The 17,611-nt window shown below is 35.3% G+C and overlaps 1 protein-coding gene across 9 annotated transcripts in view; it reads left to right on the forward strand.

Moving 5' to 3' along the window:
* Positions 1–17,611, forward strand: part of GREB1L (GREB1 like retinoic acid receptor coactivator) — a 149,556-nt gene that overhangs the window by 17,808 nt on the left and 114,137 nt on the right. Inside the window, exon 2 of one of the 9 annotated variants that reach the window (XM_087931150.1) lies at positions 17,538–17,586. The exons of the other annotated variants lie outside the window; for them this stretch is intronic. The gene's annotated coding sequence lies outside the window, so the exon portion shown is untranslated. The remainder of the gene's footprint in view (positions 1–17,537; positions 17,587–17,611) is intronic. 9 annotated transcript variants of the gene reach the window in all.

A 17,611-nucleotide genomic window follows, 5' to 3' on the forward strand; every position in this document is an offset into this window, starting at 1 on the left:
CCCCAAAACCCAGCTGTTTGGGGCTGATTCTCTGGCCGTGTTCAGGTTGTTTTTCACCTGAAAACAGGCCAGAAAACGGCCCAGAAAATGGGCAGGGGCAGGGCCAGTTAGTTGTGGAATTAGCCAGTTTACTGAACTGGGCAGAATTTTAAAAACAAGTTTGTCTGAATTGGTCCGAACTAGCTGAATCCCACCTCTGAATCGGATGCGTTTTCTCACTGTTGTAATAAATACCCTTGTTCAAGGTGGCATGTTTTTTGCTGGGGAAAAAGAAGTCACTGGGACATCTTCAAGGCCACTGTGAGGAATATTCTACATGTAAACAAATAAAGTCACTTGGATTAATGTTCGCCTTTTGAGGTAATCTAGACAAGAAGCACAACCAGGAGTACTAGCTGCATCTTTATTGTACGCTCATGTTAATAGAATCTTGTAAGCTTGAAAGTATCTCTCCTTCCTTCACTTTTATTCCCCTGAAAACTAGGAGGATTAGACATTTCTGAGACATTTTCAACACCCTTCCTTGTGTGGACTTAAATTTTATTTATCAGACTGTTGTCTAGATTGTTGTTCTTCCTTCTGTGTCCCAAGATCGTTCTCTCTATTATTATAGATTGGGAATGGAGGGTGTTGTAATAGTTCTTCTTTCTCCACAGTCAATTCCAGTAGGTACTGGCAGGCAGAAGAGGTCAAACTGATGACCACTGAATTGTGGGGTACTGGAGAACTTGACACATTGTCCTCTTCTGTATAAAACTTCTACATGAAGCCACCAAGTGAGATCTTCATTAATAAGTTAAGCATCATCAATATGTTGATAATATCCTGTTTTATATCTGGATATAAAGAAACCAAGCAAGAAGTCTGAGGTATTGTGTTAGACCAGGGGTGTCAAACTCGATTTCATTGCGGGCTGCATCAGGGTTGTGTTTGACCTCAGGAGAGCCAGGATGGGTGTGGCCAGCTTGATGTCATTTGTGTTGGGGGCACCTGTGGTGGCCCAAACACTCTGCCAGTGTGTGTGGCCCTTGCAAGCTCTGTTTTTGACTGGGAAGGTCTCCTGCAACCCTCTGCCAGAAAAACAGAGATCAGGAGGGCTGTTTGTGGCCTTTGCAAGCTCCATTTTCAGGTGCGATGGCTTCCCACAACCCACTCTCAGGGGAAAAGCTCCATTTTTGCTGGCAGAGGCACCGCAGGCCGGTCCTTCGCTGTTTCCAGGGTGGCCTTGCGAGCCAGATCTAAGCACCCTGTGGGGATCCCAGACCTTGAGTTTGACACCCTGTGTTAGACAGTAGAAGGCTGTCTAGGGCAGTACCTGTCCTAGAAAGCTGACAGGGTCTGGGTGGGAAGGATCACTCTTAAGACCAAACAGGTCTGAGTGGCTATGTGTTTCTGGTTCTTCTGCTTTTAAGGTTTCACTACCTTTAGTTATAGAGGGTAGCAATCTCCCAGACAGAGCTGGTGTACAATTGGGAGAACTTTCTAGAATTGCAATTTCTTTTGAAATAACGTATGACAGTCATTGCATGGGGGGACTTTGCCCAGATTTATCTGGTGTGCCAATTGTGCTTTCTCCTGAACAGGAATTCTTTCTCACAGACTCTTGCCATAGTCACTTCAGCACTTAAATTAATGCAATGCACTTTACATGAGCTGCCTTTGAAGAACACCTGTTAATTGCAGCTTGTTTGGAATGTAAAAGCATGGATGATCCAAGGTATACTTTATACATCTATGTAATAACTTTGTTATGCATGCTATATTTCAATACCATGAAACCTACAGAAAAAAAGCTAATTGTGATCTATAAAACCTTTCATGGCCTCTCTGTCCAGCTAGTAAAATCTGACAAAGTAGGCATATGCCAAGTCCCAATTTATAAATGTCTCATCTGATGACATCCAGGGGACATGCCTTCTCTGTCATATCATCTGCCTTTTGGAACACCATTCCCCCAGTTTCAAGTTGTTCCAGCTCTTTTGTCCTTTGATTGGGCTTGAACACCTGGCTCTTTCCCCAGGTGTTGGGATAGGGAATATGTGCCTGGGGGAAAGGGGGAGTTTTATTAACACTTTAATAGTTTAGGGTCAGGTTTTTGCTTTCTTCGGCTATTTACAGTATTAAATGTTCTTTTTAACTTATTTGTTGCCCGGTCATTAGAGTTCAGTGACCTGTCGCTACAGTGAATAAATAAATTCAGAAAGTTTTTTATGAATCTGAGCTGTACTTTGGCTGCTTTCGCATTTCATCCAAATGTTAGGGTCTTTTAAATCCTGATTTGATGAATAAATAATATGTTTAAATAAAATCCTATACTAACATCAAAACAAAACATTATAGCTTTGCTTAATAGATGAACATCAAGGCTTGATTTTTTTTAAAAAAATCAAGTTGCTTCTAAATTACTAAGCTTTTCCCATAGTTTCTGGTTCTCTGGATAGTTAGCCTCCATATTAAAAACTACCTGTAGCATCTCAGTTTATGAAAATCAATAATGAACTCTCCTGCAAGTGTTTTATTTTCAGTGTTACTTAATCCAAGCAAGTCTTTGCAAGATTGCAGCTCTAGTTACAATGGTGTGGGTTCCTTTCCTCAGTTTTGAGACTGGCCTTCGCTGTTTCCAAGTGCAAATGGTGAGTGCTGACTAATTCTTTATAACATTAAGAAAGGGAACAGCTGCCTATCAGGAGAATTAGATTACATGTGTGGGACACTGAAATAGGTGGGTAGCAAACTATTTCCAGTTGTTAATGGCATAAGAAAGAACGTGTGGAGGAGAAAACATATTTAATGTTTAATTTAAATATATTAACCATTCTGCCCCAAAGAAAGAACTTTTTATATCAGTTATCAGTTAATATCTGGCTTTGATAATATAGTGAAGGAAACTGTTTCCTGATATCTGAATATTTCCACAAGAATGCTTCAGTTAATAATTTTACATGTCTGGGTGCTATAAAGAACACTTAAAATAGTTTTAAAAATCATGAAAAGATCATCATAATTAAAAGATCAGTTTCAATAGTCTGTAAAACTTGCAACTATAAAAAAAATATTATTTTAAATTATGAATATAGAAGATCAAGGGAGTAGGTTCTAAATTGAAGAATCTACCTCAAAAGCCAGGTTTTTATCAGTTGTTGAAGAAGAAAGAAAAAAATATCAAATTTCAAGGAATGTCTTACCATGAAGAACATGTGAATTAGTGTCCCTGAAGATTTCTACATGGATAAATATATAGTCTTCAGAAACCTTAAGAAGCAGAAAAAAGCACATAAGGTCAGATCAAATGTCTAGCTTGTCCTGTTGCTAAACTGGCATACTGTTACAGGCATATCGGTACTGCTAAAGTTAGTGGATTGATAATAGTCGTAATGACTAGTAGCCATTGTTCTCTGTGAATCTATACATTTCTTAAGACATGTAAGTTGCTGACCATCACTGTGGAATAGCTTCTTTTTATCTGTCTTGAATCTCCCACTTTTTAGCGTCATTAATTTTGGCTATTATTAAATTTTCTATATGATGTATAACATAACTCAACATTTCTTTCCTGCCTATTTTGCCAGTGTTTCTGAAAGGTTTTCTGCATAACACCATTATACTATATTTCCTCTCTCCAATCATTCCAAACTGTATGAAAGCTGAAAGTTGAATTTTCTTGACACGGGATGAAGCCAACCTGTTTCCAACACCATGATCCAATTAACATTTTTTTCTAGCTGACAAATAGGAGAGGTAAAACCTAATTGGCCAAAGTTTCACCAGACAGCTACATCATGAAATAAAAATTTGCCATGACATTCTCCATATTCTCTGTAGATACATTTTGTTGTTCATATTTGTCATGCTGTCACTTTTGAGTTTAAAGTCCCATTGGGATGGAATATTGAGTCTTGCAGCCAGGAGTTTAGCAGATCATAGCACCACAAAAACAATTATTTTAGGCATAGCGACATATTTGTCGCTACCATTGATCAGCCACCCATGGAAATGTGCACCTGAAAAGCACAGAAGAAGGATGCAGTGCCACTAGTAATATGAAAGAGAAGGGGAGAGGGGGGGAATCACATAAAGCTGACATGTAGCAGGATGAGAAGGCATTTGCTTGGTGCTGCTATGGGACACTCCTATTCTTCAGAGATCTGGCCCCTTAGCCAGTCTTTTGTTCCATTTTTCCTTTTGTGTCCATCTGTTCTCTTTTCCTTCCATAGTCAGGTTGTAGCAAATGTTGACTAACAACTTCCTGGCCCTTAGGATCTGATAGCTAGTTTGAGTCAAGAGCCAATACAGACAAATGGACCAGTCACAAGTAAGACAGTGTCCCAAATTTTTAAAATTAAAATTAAAAATCCAATTTTATTTCTATTTTAAATAAAACTAGTGGGGGGGTGTTAAACAAGTACAATCTAAGTCAGCTCTCCAAACATACCAAGGACAGTTTGAGAAGGAAGTCTTGTGTTGCCTCCAGAGCAATGCAAAATAAGCTACTTTGAAGAGATATTAAGTTAACAAGCATTGATTATTACTACTTTTGCTCATAGGAGGTCTTTGCTTCTTCAATTTAATTGCCTATTTCTGCTTTTTTTTTTTTGCTGCAGAATACAGGTGCTCTACTCGAGGCCCTAAAATCACATATTGTCCCTGAAATACTTGGAGGTTCCCCACAAATCCCATCCAAAAATTGCTTCCAAGTTATAATTTAGACAATAGTATCTTTTTCCACAAAAGTATATCTAAGTGATTTTCTGATATCTTATGGTTTAATAATTTGTTTGAATGATACTCACTCCAATCTGAAAGATTCCAGTTTATATCTTTATAGTTACTGTAGCAAAAACTAGATCACAATTATGCTACAAATCATTACTACAATCGTTCATATAATGTATTATATAGATTAACTGCTTTAGAGTATTTGGGCTAGTGCTGACTTTTCTAATAAGCATCATTGATCTTATAGATGTATAGGGTCCTTTTGATTTAATATGTGAGTTCTCTTGGTAACTTTGAAAACCTATTCAAATTTGGTGTTTAGAGTATTATCACATAACACATGTAAGATAAGATTGCAATTGATTGGGTAAGGGAAGTTAGAATCACCATGAAGCTCCCTCCTTTCTGTATGTTTGGTAGGAAACCATAGGAAATATCTTTCTATTAGAAGATAAGAACAAATAGCATATTATCTTCTGCTGAAGAGTTCTCTCATTATTCTATTGTAGCTGTATAATAAGAAAAATAAGAATAAGCAAAAAAAACCCTAGAACAGATACAAGATCATAATCAAGGAATGATTACAGATACAATGATATCTATGTTCAGCTGAAGATATTTAGATGGAAGAGAAATCTGTGTCAATTTGTATTTTACCAGAAACGTACCTGAAATTACAATTTTGAAACAGTGTATGAGCTAAATCTACAAAAGTCATGAATTTTGTATGTCAAGGTTTCAAATGTCAGTGTATCAATTTTTGTCATACTGTGTGGTCAAACCAAAGAAAAATATATTGTTAAATATATTACGTTCAACTAAAAGTTTGACATTCATAATAATTCTTAGAATGGCAATAGCAATCAAAAGTAAAATTATTTATAACCTGTTTGCCCTTGATTTTGTTTGGAGCATATAGAAATGGATTTTTAAACCATACTGTTTGCTATGTGAAATATAACTATGGCTTTATTTTGTGTGTTTCAAATATTCTGCTTATAATTTAAGTAGAATCTTTGATTGTACATGAACAAAATACTAAATGTGATTATATCCAGTCTTAACCTTGAGAAATAAAATTGGCTCTATTCAGCAGATGTATTAGAAGTGCCTAGGAAAGGTAATGCTTTCGTGGACCACATGTTGTCAAGGCCATCTTCCTTGTGGTTTTTTATTTGACCATATGTTTGGTATTCAGTGCAAGTTTCTTTTGTCTAGAGATTCCGACGCCTTTTAGTCTGAAATATCTGACTATCAGTAGATAGAAAGTGCCTGCGTGCATGCGCATGCATGCCTCAATGTGTAGTATTACATTCAGATAGGGAGAACAAGATTTGCAAAGGTTTATTTTACATTCCTTTTGAAAAGTTAAATAATGTGAGAGTGGCATAGCAAGAGGCCCTCATTTAGAACCAAGGTTTGGCTACTGTTAAGAAATTGATATCTTTCCATCACACATTTGAGGTAAAGATAACTATTAAAAAAAAAAAATTATTGCAGGTCACTCATGTGGCTAATTTAAATGTGTCTCTTTGTAGTTATCCACTTGTATAAAACTAGGTCAGGCAAACCTGTTTGCTCTTTCGTGATTCTAATCTCAGTTTAGCCAAAGGGCTTTTACTACAAAAACTCTCCTCTTTTTGGCTTCTCTCGCCCTCATGTTTTCTGCCTAAGCAAAGGGGCCATCATATTTTGTTCAGAAAAAATTATACTGTTAGATTACTGTGCATTGCTCAGTTTTTCTCTTTTTGCTGTTTTGCTGCTTTCGGTGTGTATGCTGTGCATTTTGGTTTATCCCACAAGAAATGAGAAAGGTTAAGGCTGCCAAGAAATGATAATCTCCTGTTTCTTGTTCTGCAGCAGAAATACAAAAAACAACTGGCAAAATTCTGGTAAAGTTTGGGGAGAATTCCTCTCTCCCCTTCTCCTCTCAAAAGAAATTATTTTATTAGATTGCCTTGATTAACTAATTCCTTAAAAGTGCTTTATTTTTTTCAATTGACCTACTCTATTATTTTGTGAGTAAATTTCAGAATAAAAACACACCTATTTACCACGTTTGAAATTATTATAGACTCCTTTTCGATGCTGGTAAAATATTTTTTTATAATCATCCTTCAAAATTATACTGGAGCTCTAAATCTGAGCTGTATGATCATTAGATGATGACAAAGAATTATATATGTGTGTCCTGAGTTCCTTCTAACAGTCTTTCATATTTCTGTACTGCTTGGCTGGGTACCAGATTGCTAATTTATTTTTTAAAAAGAAGTAAAATGGCTGTTTGATTAAATTGTTGTCTGTCATTTTTTTCCAGAGTTCATTGAGTTTGAATGGAAACTAAAAGCATAGGATAAGAAAGGGAACGAAACTTGAACTTTGGGGTGTTGTAGATATGGGTGAATGGAATCACTTATGGGACAAAGCAGTCTAGATTTTCAATTTTGTTGCTTTTTTAAAAAAATGGATCTGGTCCATGTTGTTGAAACTTTATAAATAGATAAAAGTTTGTAGACTACAATACACATTTTCAAAATCACTGCATGGTTTTAATATTTTCTCACCAGCTTTAAGTAATTAAGATTCTAACTCTGATTAGATATATTCACAGATGAGCTCATCTCAATGCTTAAATCTCACTATCTTAAGGAATGACATTGTTTTCCTACATTAAATCAGAGAGAAACAGAGGAAATAAGATGTAGTAAAAGACTTATACCTTCTTTAGCTTGTTGCTTAGTAACAGAAAATGCCTTCTAAGCTTATTTTTGTTGTGGAGGTGGGGTGGAGATGGGAGTGAAACCTGAATCAGTCACCATCTGTCCTGAGTTGGTTGGCTTCCTATTGAATTCCCTTTTGTTTCTCTCAAACAATTGGTTCTCTTTAGTGCCTATATACCATTCCAAGTACCACTGGTGGTATCTTCCTCACTGCTTCCTTCGGTAACAATGGGTAGCTGTATTTTAATGCAGATAATAATAACACTCTGCAATTACAGGAGGAAAAGACGGGAGAAGCAAGGTGATTTCTCTATAAAATATCTTATCCTCATAATAAATTATTAAGCAGAAATTAGGAACAAATATAGCAAGTCCATCATTTGTAGAAATATTGAAATTATTTTCTTTGTAATTTTTTTAAAAAGATAGTCACATATAACAAATTTCAGATACTTTTTTTTTTTTACAGAATTGAGGCTTAAATTCCAGATCCACAAAGCTGAACTGTAGATACATAACTATAGAAGCAGGACCTTTTATATTTATCTTAAAAAGGGGCTGGCTGAATGTACATCTATGTGCCTTCCATGTATATTGGTGTCAGAACTCATGGATCATGTTAACTCAAAATTCTGAAAGATGTAAAACCAGCCTATCTGAAAGGCCCCAGTTTGCCAAGCAATTGGGGGAGGGGATTACCATTAAATAAGAGTAGCTGCTACTGGCTTAGTATCTGCAGCTTCCTCTAGTAATTTAAAAACAAAGTACCATATGTTGGGCAATTATATGAGTCTAATTTCTGTTCCAAAAAATAAATTAGTATCCCTTGAGAAAACGTTTCACTGAATTTGCACATTGTTTAGCGTTGAAGTGTTGCAAAGTAATTACAAATATTTATAGGCACTGGTTTTTTAGTATTTTTAATCTTTAAATTGATTTCTGGATAACGTATAAAATTTAGCTGATCTCACTGAGATTTCAGTAATTGTTCTGCTTACATGAAGGATAAAGAATAGTTTCTTATTTTAAGTATCCTAAACCATGTTCAAGGAATGGAGTCATATTTTTCTCTTATTTACCCTGTGAGATCAATTATTCTAGTAATAAGAATTATAAGAATTATAAGAATTATTAAGTATTCTAGTAATAAGAATTATGTGAAGAGACAAAAATAATTTAGTGTCTTACTTGTATCCTTATATATTTGTTCATTTGCTAATTCTTGTAAGTTATTAATTTACTATATGTAATTGTATTTTCAATTCTATACACTGTTAATTAATTTATTCTTAGTACCTTTTACTGAAGAATTTCAGTCTAGTCTGAAATGGTTCTCATGCACAATAGATTGTAGTATTTAGGATGCTGAAATGGATTAAATCATTTCCTCACATTTCCATTTCTGATAGCCTCTATAAAAGGTTTCTAACCATAAACCCCCATCCTAGTATCTAATATTTCATTATCTTGTTTTAAATGTGTCAATGAAGTCATCTTCATTTTTAATTACTGAACAATTTTTAATTTGGCTTTACTTGTAGAAAGTTTGCAGATTAACAATTTGTTTCTCTAAGTGTCATATCTTATTTACAAGTATTTAAAAAACTTAAATAATATTTTTAAAAGTTATGGTTGTTTTTTTTTCTACTTGATATCTTTTTTTCTATTGCAGAATATATGACTATTCATGTAAGGTTCATTTAAATTTCCTTGAGTTACTTTTCTGCTTCTAAAATTACAAAGATCCTTATGAATGTAGGACTTTGTATGATAATAAGATCCTTCAATCTGCTTTGCTTTTTCTTGAACTTGTGGTTAAATATTAACTGGATGTATCTACAAAAGGCTGCCATTTTATTCCTTCTGTTTAGAGCAAAGAGTTATATTGATTATAATTTGGTATCTAGAATTGTAGCTAATGGTGCCTTTCAAGGCCCACTGACAATGTTTTGCCTGAGAAGTTTACACTGGAGAAAGCGCTCCTTATCAGTCTGGGTAATCAAGAATTAGATTGAAATTGCTTTTAGTTGTCATTCAGGTTTCCTTTCAAAAGCCAAGGACCTGCTGAGAAAAACAAAAACCTAATGAAAGCTTGACTGTATTCCATCTTAAAACCTGCAGAATTAGAAATGAGGTTCTGACTGCCTGTGTATTCTTATTCTTCTACATTCTCAGGGTTACTAAGGTAACTGGTTTTCAGAGATTTTACATCTTCATTGTCAAGTATTTCCTACACTTATTGTGCTGCTTTCAAATTAGGGCAATTTGAACAATGCCCTTTGAAAAAAGGAATAAAATGGAAATTGATGTAATGAATCAATTGGATCTCTTTATATCAGACATGCTGTTTATTTATTTAGAGAGGACTTAAAAAGCACTTTTTTCACATTTCCTTTTTTCTTGCTCTTCTTTTTCTCTTGTTTAAAACAATCCTGCCAATGTAACGTTTTTAAATAGGTTACATTAAGAAATAACTGAATCTGTGTGTTGAGAATTGAAGTTTAGGTACTGGGACTTTCTGATTAAATAATATAAACAGTTATATTAGATGCAACATAGTTTGTGCTCTACCCAGAATCAGATTACTGTGAGAGAATATAGTAATTAATGAATTTTGATAATAAAACAAATGCTCTAATTCACATAAACTGAAGTTCTACAATTTAATACTGTTTCATAACGAAGCATTATGCTTTTCTGATCCTAAATCATATTTAAGTCTTATGCATAATTGACCTATATAAAATGTGGGGTTTCAAACGATTATGAGGGTTGCAATTTGCTGGTGATAATTTAATACATAAACATTTACATAAGCACTATAAATAAATCTTAGGGGAAATGCACTTTTTTCGTGCACAAGATACTCAGACCATAATTTGATCCTGAAGGGATTAAAAAAGTTCCCTTTAATTATTTATTTGCCAACATAAAACACAGCTTTGATCCATAAATTCTTCAAAGGGGATTAAAAGATTCTTGTCTAAAAATTGGAGAGCTATTGCCAGTCATTGTACACAATACAATATTGCATGGTTGAACTCTTAGGTGGCTTGACACTTTCTTAAATAGCTTCAGAACGATAGCAACATAACTGTTTTTTGTATTTCATACCGTCATTGAATTGCTTGGGGCCATTTAAGTAATCTAGTCCAACCTTTTACTCATCCCCTCATGAGTGAATGGAAGCAAGTGTGTCATCTCCCCAGGTAGCTAGTGCCACTCTCAAAATGGTAAGATGACCCCTGAACTGGAATTTGCTTTTCTGTAATTTAAGACCATTATTTCAAGTTCTTACCTTCGGAAATGATAGAAAATATGTAATGGCTTTCATTTGTCTGCCACCATTTTAGATATTTAAACTGCACTATCATATCTCTCCTTAGCCACCTTCTCTCAAACCGAAGTGATTTCAGTCTATCTTTGAGGATGTAATTTCCATTTTTAAATATTTTCAGTTATATTTAAGAGACAGATCAAAGTAGCATACATAATAATTTTATATTTTTATCCCACCTTTTATATATATAACTCAAGGGGCTGAACATAACTAATACTCTCGCCTCCCATTTTTCTTATAACAACAGCCCTCTGAGCTGGGCTTGGCTTGGCTTGGCTGAGAGAGTAGAGTGTCTGGCCCCAAGGATGGTTGTTATGACCAGAATTTATCATCTCCTGGTTTCTAGGCCAGCACCTTAATCACTGTACCAAAATCTCATTGTTTTTACAGTATATATAAAATAACACAGACTAAATAATACATAATAATGTCAAGTTGTCTCACTGCTTTATCTCTCTGATTAGTGGTGGGTTTTATTTTATTTCATTTCAATGCTTTATCGGGCTGCCCAACTCATAAACAGTGATGCTGGATTCTTAAATACCATTAACAAAAATAACAAAACATACAAAGAGAAACAATAACTGAGGCTGAGCCACAGCAAATTCTTGTTCCAGAACCATTAGAAGAAAACTTTATCCAGAGCTGTGGCCTCGGGGAAGAGATAGGTTTCCAAGGCCTTATGGGAGGCCAGTAGGTTATCATTTGAACTGATTATTATCTGCAAAGAATGATCAAACAGGACAGAGATACAGTTTATGAGTCCTTTCATAATTTATAAAACAATGAAGTTACCATTTTCTCACCTGCTACTTCAGAAAGAAAGGGAGCAGCATTTTTTTTAATGTAGAATATCTAGAAATAAATATATAATATATATGCTTCAGGTCTTAAGCAGAGGCAGGGATGTTTACAGAAGCTTTAACTCTGAATACCAGGTTAGGAATAAACAATCATTTTCAGAAATCTGAACTGATTACTTATAGAGGTTTTTTTTTTAAAAAAAAGACCAAATTGCCAATTTGGCCTTAAGCCTTAAACCTTTTTAAATTATATGACATATCCAAGGGGTTTATCTATATTAGCAAAATAATGCTTTCTAAAATTCAGGTTCATCACTGGTTCAGTGCATAAATTGGCAGCAGTGATTTTCCAGTTCTTCATACATCCATGAAACAATTTTCTAAAGCTTGACTTTCAACATTTTGGCAATTAGGTTCAAGGCAATTTGGGGGGAATTGTGACATAACTAGCCAGGAGTGCAGGAGATATGTGGGATAGAAACAACATGCTGTTTTGCACACATTAGTATTACACAAATTGCTCCTAGAGCTGCAATAAAAGCATGAGCAGACAGCATCTGGCACACCGCCATTTGTTGCCTAATTTAAAGGCAATTCTCTTTTTTAAAGATACATTTTCTTTTTGGTTTGGCTTTTTTGAGTTCCATTCTGTTGAATAAATTTGAATAGAAACTAAGAGTCTTAAGTAGCAAGCAGATTACTATGCTCAGCATGACTAAAAACAGTTTTGGTTTTAGTTTTCTGCTCATATGGACAGTTTGTGACAAAGGCATATAGAATTTATGGAGATTATTCCAGGATATAATTTAATACAGTAGCTTTTTTATCCATTGGTAAGATCAATATAATCACTTTAGAATAATGTAAATTTAATTGCATTTAAAGAGGAAACATATGTTTGCTAATTAAAGAATCATGCGTTTATGGTTCTTAAATCCATTGCAAGCACAACTGGGAGTTGTTTATTTATTTGTAGTATCTGGCATTTTCTTAAAGATTCTGAAAGTCTGTGAAAAATCTGCACTGTTTAACTAAAAAAGTTAAATACAACAAATGCAAAACATATAGCCATTATATTTGATGTATAGAGACAGTCTATTGTAATGAATCAACTCATGAACTTGGACAGTATTTTCTAGTTCAAATTTCAATGGATCATGGTGACTTTGGACCCTAGTGATTGTCAGTGATTGTTATCTAGCAGAGTTATTGTAGTAAGGATAAATGGGAAAAGAATCCCACTGATATTTTCTCATGCTCATAGATGAAATGTAGGATATCAGTTTAAAAGCTTTCAGTTCTGCAATATCATCCTTCAGATGATAAAAATGCCCATTTCAAATGTTCAATGTTTACAATATTCCTTTGTTTAGTTCTGTTCCATTGGGACATATTAGTCCTATGAAGGAATATCATTTTGAATTAAACATATATGCTTGAGAAGATCTTGGTGCTTACATTTTTTTTAATGAAACAAACATTTTAATATGAAAACAAGCATTTCTAGGACTTAAAGAAATTGACATAACGTGTACAAGGAAAGATAGATTTCCCTGCATCTTGAAATGGGCGGGTAAAGGAAAAAGTGCTAGATAACTGCTATTACAATATTGTTTGCAGCATTTGTTTTAAAACAGATTTTGTTGAATTGAACATGTCCTATTTGGTTCAGTATGTCATTGCACATTCCTGTTGATTTATGAATCCCATATTTCCTTCATTCTCTCAGGCAGAATACAAACTTAGTGCTGGCTGTTTAGTGTCAGTGAGAAAACAGTAGGTTCTGTTTGTGCCATTTCGCAGGAGGGAACAATTTTTGGATGGTCAAGAATTGCATAAAACATTTTGGGTTTACAAATGGGTAGGACTTTGAAAATTTGAAAAGGTAGGCCATTGGCTACGGGCTGCAATAGCGAAAACGTATTAGACTCAATCCCTGCAGGTGCCCAGGGGCATAACAGCTCATTCAACAAGGAGCGCCGCAACATCGGCAGCATGATTGAAATTTGTTGAGCCGCAACTTGGGCTTCCCCATCACCATTCATTAGACATTATAAAATTGATGTGTTTGCATCCACTGAGGCCTCCTTTCGCAGAAGAGTTCTGCAACGGGTCCACAGGGACCAGGAGGAGATTCCAGGCCAGACGGAGTCCTTCCCGTAGGACAGGCCAAGCTTTGGTATGTCCCACTACTGGATGCTCTGAACAGTTCATGGGAGAAAGGGCATTGGTACTTACCTGACACGCCCATTCTCTTTGAGCTGTGAAGAGCATCCAGCCCCACCCTTTTTTCCGTCTGGTGGGGTCCTGTTTCGGCCAATGAATTGTTAGGGCATTGAGGAGGAGGGCATTTATTTCTCTCGTCTTCGCCAAAACTGGGGAATGCTGAGGAGGAGTCCCGTGGAGGAGGAGGAGCATTCCACAAATTAAGCCCAGCCTACACATGCAGAGACTGAAGCACCTCCCCACTACTGGATGCTCTTCACAGCTCAAAGACAATGGGCGTGTCAGGTAAGTACCAACGCCCTCTTTCAATTTCCAGCTATTTTAAAAAAATCAGGGCCACATGTTTGCTTAGGGTCAGTTTTCTCTCCTTTATTTTAAGAATTTTTCCATTTATTTCTAACATGCTCTCTGTGGGATCCCCCTCCCCCCAAATGTGCAAGTCATATGCATGATAACGTTGTCTAAGCACACAGCATTTTATGTTAAACCTAACTCTTGCCAAGGATATAGGATGAAGACATGTATAACTTGTTCCTTTAAAAAGCTCAATCAAATGTCATCTGGTCACCCTATTCTATCTACATATATTATATACAGTGAAAGAGTAACTGTTCTTATGCTCACTGTCTCTTTTTTTCATAAATGTCACTCGATAGGGACAAAAGAACAATGGACATTCTGCTGTATATTGAAGATTAAGATACTTTTTTTAGGTAGCCTGCTGTTTAGGCACTTCATATATTTGAAGGATCTGTGTGGTCCTGATGAACAACAGTCTTAAGAATTTAGCCCCTACCAGCTTCCTATGTTGCTACTTCTGGAGAACAATGATGGACTTTACAGATTATGCTAAGCTCTAATGTGATTGTGACTTACCATTTTGAGTGAACTCAGACAAATGTGGGCATCATGTATGCTGCCAGAATCCAACTAACTCAATTAACATAATTAAAACAAGAATTATCATAACAAATGGACAATTCCAACCATGTTAACATTTTTAAAGAGATATTTACAATAAATTCTGACAGGGTACATGATGTCTATAAAGTAAATAAAAACAAAAACTATATAATGGTTCTGAAGTTGAGAAGTAATGAAATGGGCTCAAAAGAATTACTATTCCAAAGAGCTATGCTACTATATTTTGACAGTTTCTTACCGTGTTTTGAATTTGTCTTCATACTGTGACTTGTATTTTCTCAAAGAATAATGAAAGAAAGGAAGGAAGAAAAAAAAAACATCTAGCATTTAGTGTTTCCTTGACAAGGTTCTTTGCAGGAGTGCCTGTGATTTATGAAGCCATAATATACCTCTTGTGTAGAAGAACACTGTGGGAGGTAAGAGACAACTGGGTGGAACAAATCAAGAAAATAAAGTTCTTGTCATAAGAGGAAAACTCTTATTTGTCATTGACAGATCTTATTTCTGTTAATCTAATGTGTAAAGTTTAACGGTATTCTTATTGGCTGGTATTATATAGAGAAATGTGTTTGCATACAAATTTAATGTAGCTTTGAGGGTCTCTTTTCCTTTATGTAGGTTGAAATGCTTGAATTTTCCCTCCTATTTACAGAGATTACTGCCACAACATGCTGTGCTCTTGGTGATTACTAAACACATGTGAATTGTGAGGGCAGAGTCTTATTCATGATAAAGGCCTATGCTGTAGAAATGAATGGTCACTTCATATAACAGATGAGTTATGTTATAGAAAATCTGCTTTGCTAGCACACTTCTATGGTAGGTGATAGATTCTATTAAGTATACATTGTTTTTTTTCTTCACTAGATCAGATAATACATTAGTGATTGGTGTTACTGACTCTGGCTATTTTGTTTTGAAGATATGGGATGTTTTCTGCCTGTGATTCAATGTCAACTCCTTGCTCCCTGTTTTGCAATTGTTTTCTTGCACAGTGCTGTTACTTTTTAGAGAATGCTATCTTTGCTGCCTCTCCTTGTAAGTGTGAAAATAAGCTGCTCTTTTTCCCAGCTGAATTCTTCTCTTACTAGTCCTGTGTTGCAAAGCATTGGCTTTTCAAACTTGCCTCTTGAAGTATATATACAAATGTAGATTTATGCCGAAACATGTTTGGAAAATTAAGCCTGATCCATTTTATAATCTTGAAACTTGCAAGCATTCCTTGCAAAAAATACTGAGATGACTTTTTATGATTTGGTAGGAGAGGTTGCATGAGCAGGAATTTTTCTTGGTCACATGAAGTTCTGATCCTGAAGTCCTCTGTTCTTGTTCTCCTCAGCAAACTTTGTTGAACTGCTCAGAAAAGCTGTTGCGTTATATTGGCAGGGAGCTGGGTTTTTATCATGAGAAGGATTACTTTCCTGGTGGAAAAGAAAATGGAGAAGTCCATGAATCTGCAAAGAATTCTGCTGTTATTCTCTTTTGATAATTAGAAAGGAGAAGTAATTTGCTATAGTACTTAGGTGTGCTATGGAGTTATAAAGAAACTTACAGAATTATAGAATGCTTTATTTGGCCAAGTGTGATTAGACACACAAGGAATTTATTTCTGGTGCAGAAGCTCTCGGTGTACATGCAAAACAATATAGTAATAATAATCATAATGATACAAATAAGAGGGGATAGTAGAAAAAAATGAGAAGGACAATAATAATACTACAGCCATGCAACATGGGTAAATAGCCATGCAAAATGGGTAAATATACTTAGACATAAAACAATACTGTGACGATTAGGTGTTTAGCAGAATGATGGCACAAGAGAAAAAACTGTCCCTGTGTCTAGTTATTTTGGCATGCAATAGACTAGTATTACCTTGAGGGGAGGAGTTGTAATAGTTTGTGTTACAACAGGTTGTGAGAGGTCTGTAAATATTTCCCAACCATCCTTCTGTCCCATACTATATACTAGTATTCTATGGAAGTCAGACTGGTTGTAATTCTCACACACACCACTGCAGTTCTAGCTATCCATTGGTGTCTCTATCTGTTCTGTTTAGTTGCTATATTTATTTATTAATTACATTAATTACATTTATTTTAATTTCTTGGGCTGTTTTTCCTATATTTGTAAAATATATGAAATAAGTTTATATATCCAGATCATTTTTTTAATGGGTGGTTCTCATTTTAAAACGTTTAAAAGAGTTTAAAATGGAAAGGGGTTTTCTCCCGCAAGAATAAAAGCATTTTGCCAAAATCTTATTCTAAAACATTTTAGAGCAGTAACAAATAAATGTCCTACCCTTGCCCTTTTTATCTAAGGTGACTATAAAAATTGTTAATGCAAATGATGTATGTCACTTTCTGTTGTGTGATGCTAATTGGAAATGGATCACTGCAGTTTATGGGGCAGTTACCCCTTTCAGTGCCCAGTGAATGGCCTGCTTTGAATGAAGCTACCTCAATGATTCCCTGACCTCTTTTGCACCAAAAGAACTGAGGAGAACTAAAGATAAACATGGAATTGATGTTGAAGTTGACATGATATCTGTGAGCAGTGAATTTACAGGCATGGAAGTAGAGCAAACATGAAATGATGTTTGATTTACCCTTTACATTTCATGCTTCTGCTTTGTTCCCTCCAGAGAAATTGAAACTGCAAGATCAGTAGTTCAAAAGTTGATGAACTGATCTGGAGGGCACCAAGGTTGGGAAAGACAACATGACTGTGTCTATCTTTGTTTAATTGTTTCTGGCATCATCTGATACCATCCTAAATTTTCTTTCTTTCTTTTTTGTTCCACAGGGAGATTTTAATTATATGTCTGCCTAACCTATATTGCCCTGTTGAAAAGGTACATGCTCCATTTCATTTTTATA

This window comes from Pseudonaja textilis, chromosome 3 (genome assembly GCF_049901715.1).
Source record: "Pseudonaja textilis isolate UNSWEBS1 chromosome 3, rPseTex1.2, whole genome shotgun sequence".
Taxonomy (NCBI): Eukaryota; Metazoa; Chordata; class Lepidosauria; order Squamata; family Elapidae; genus Pseudonaja; species Pseudonaja textilis.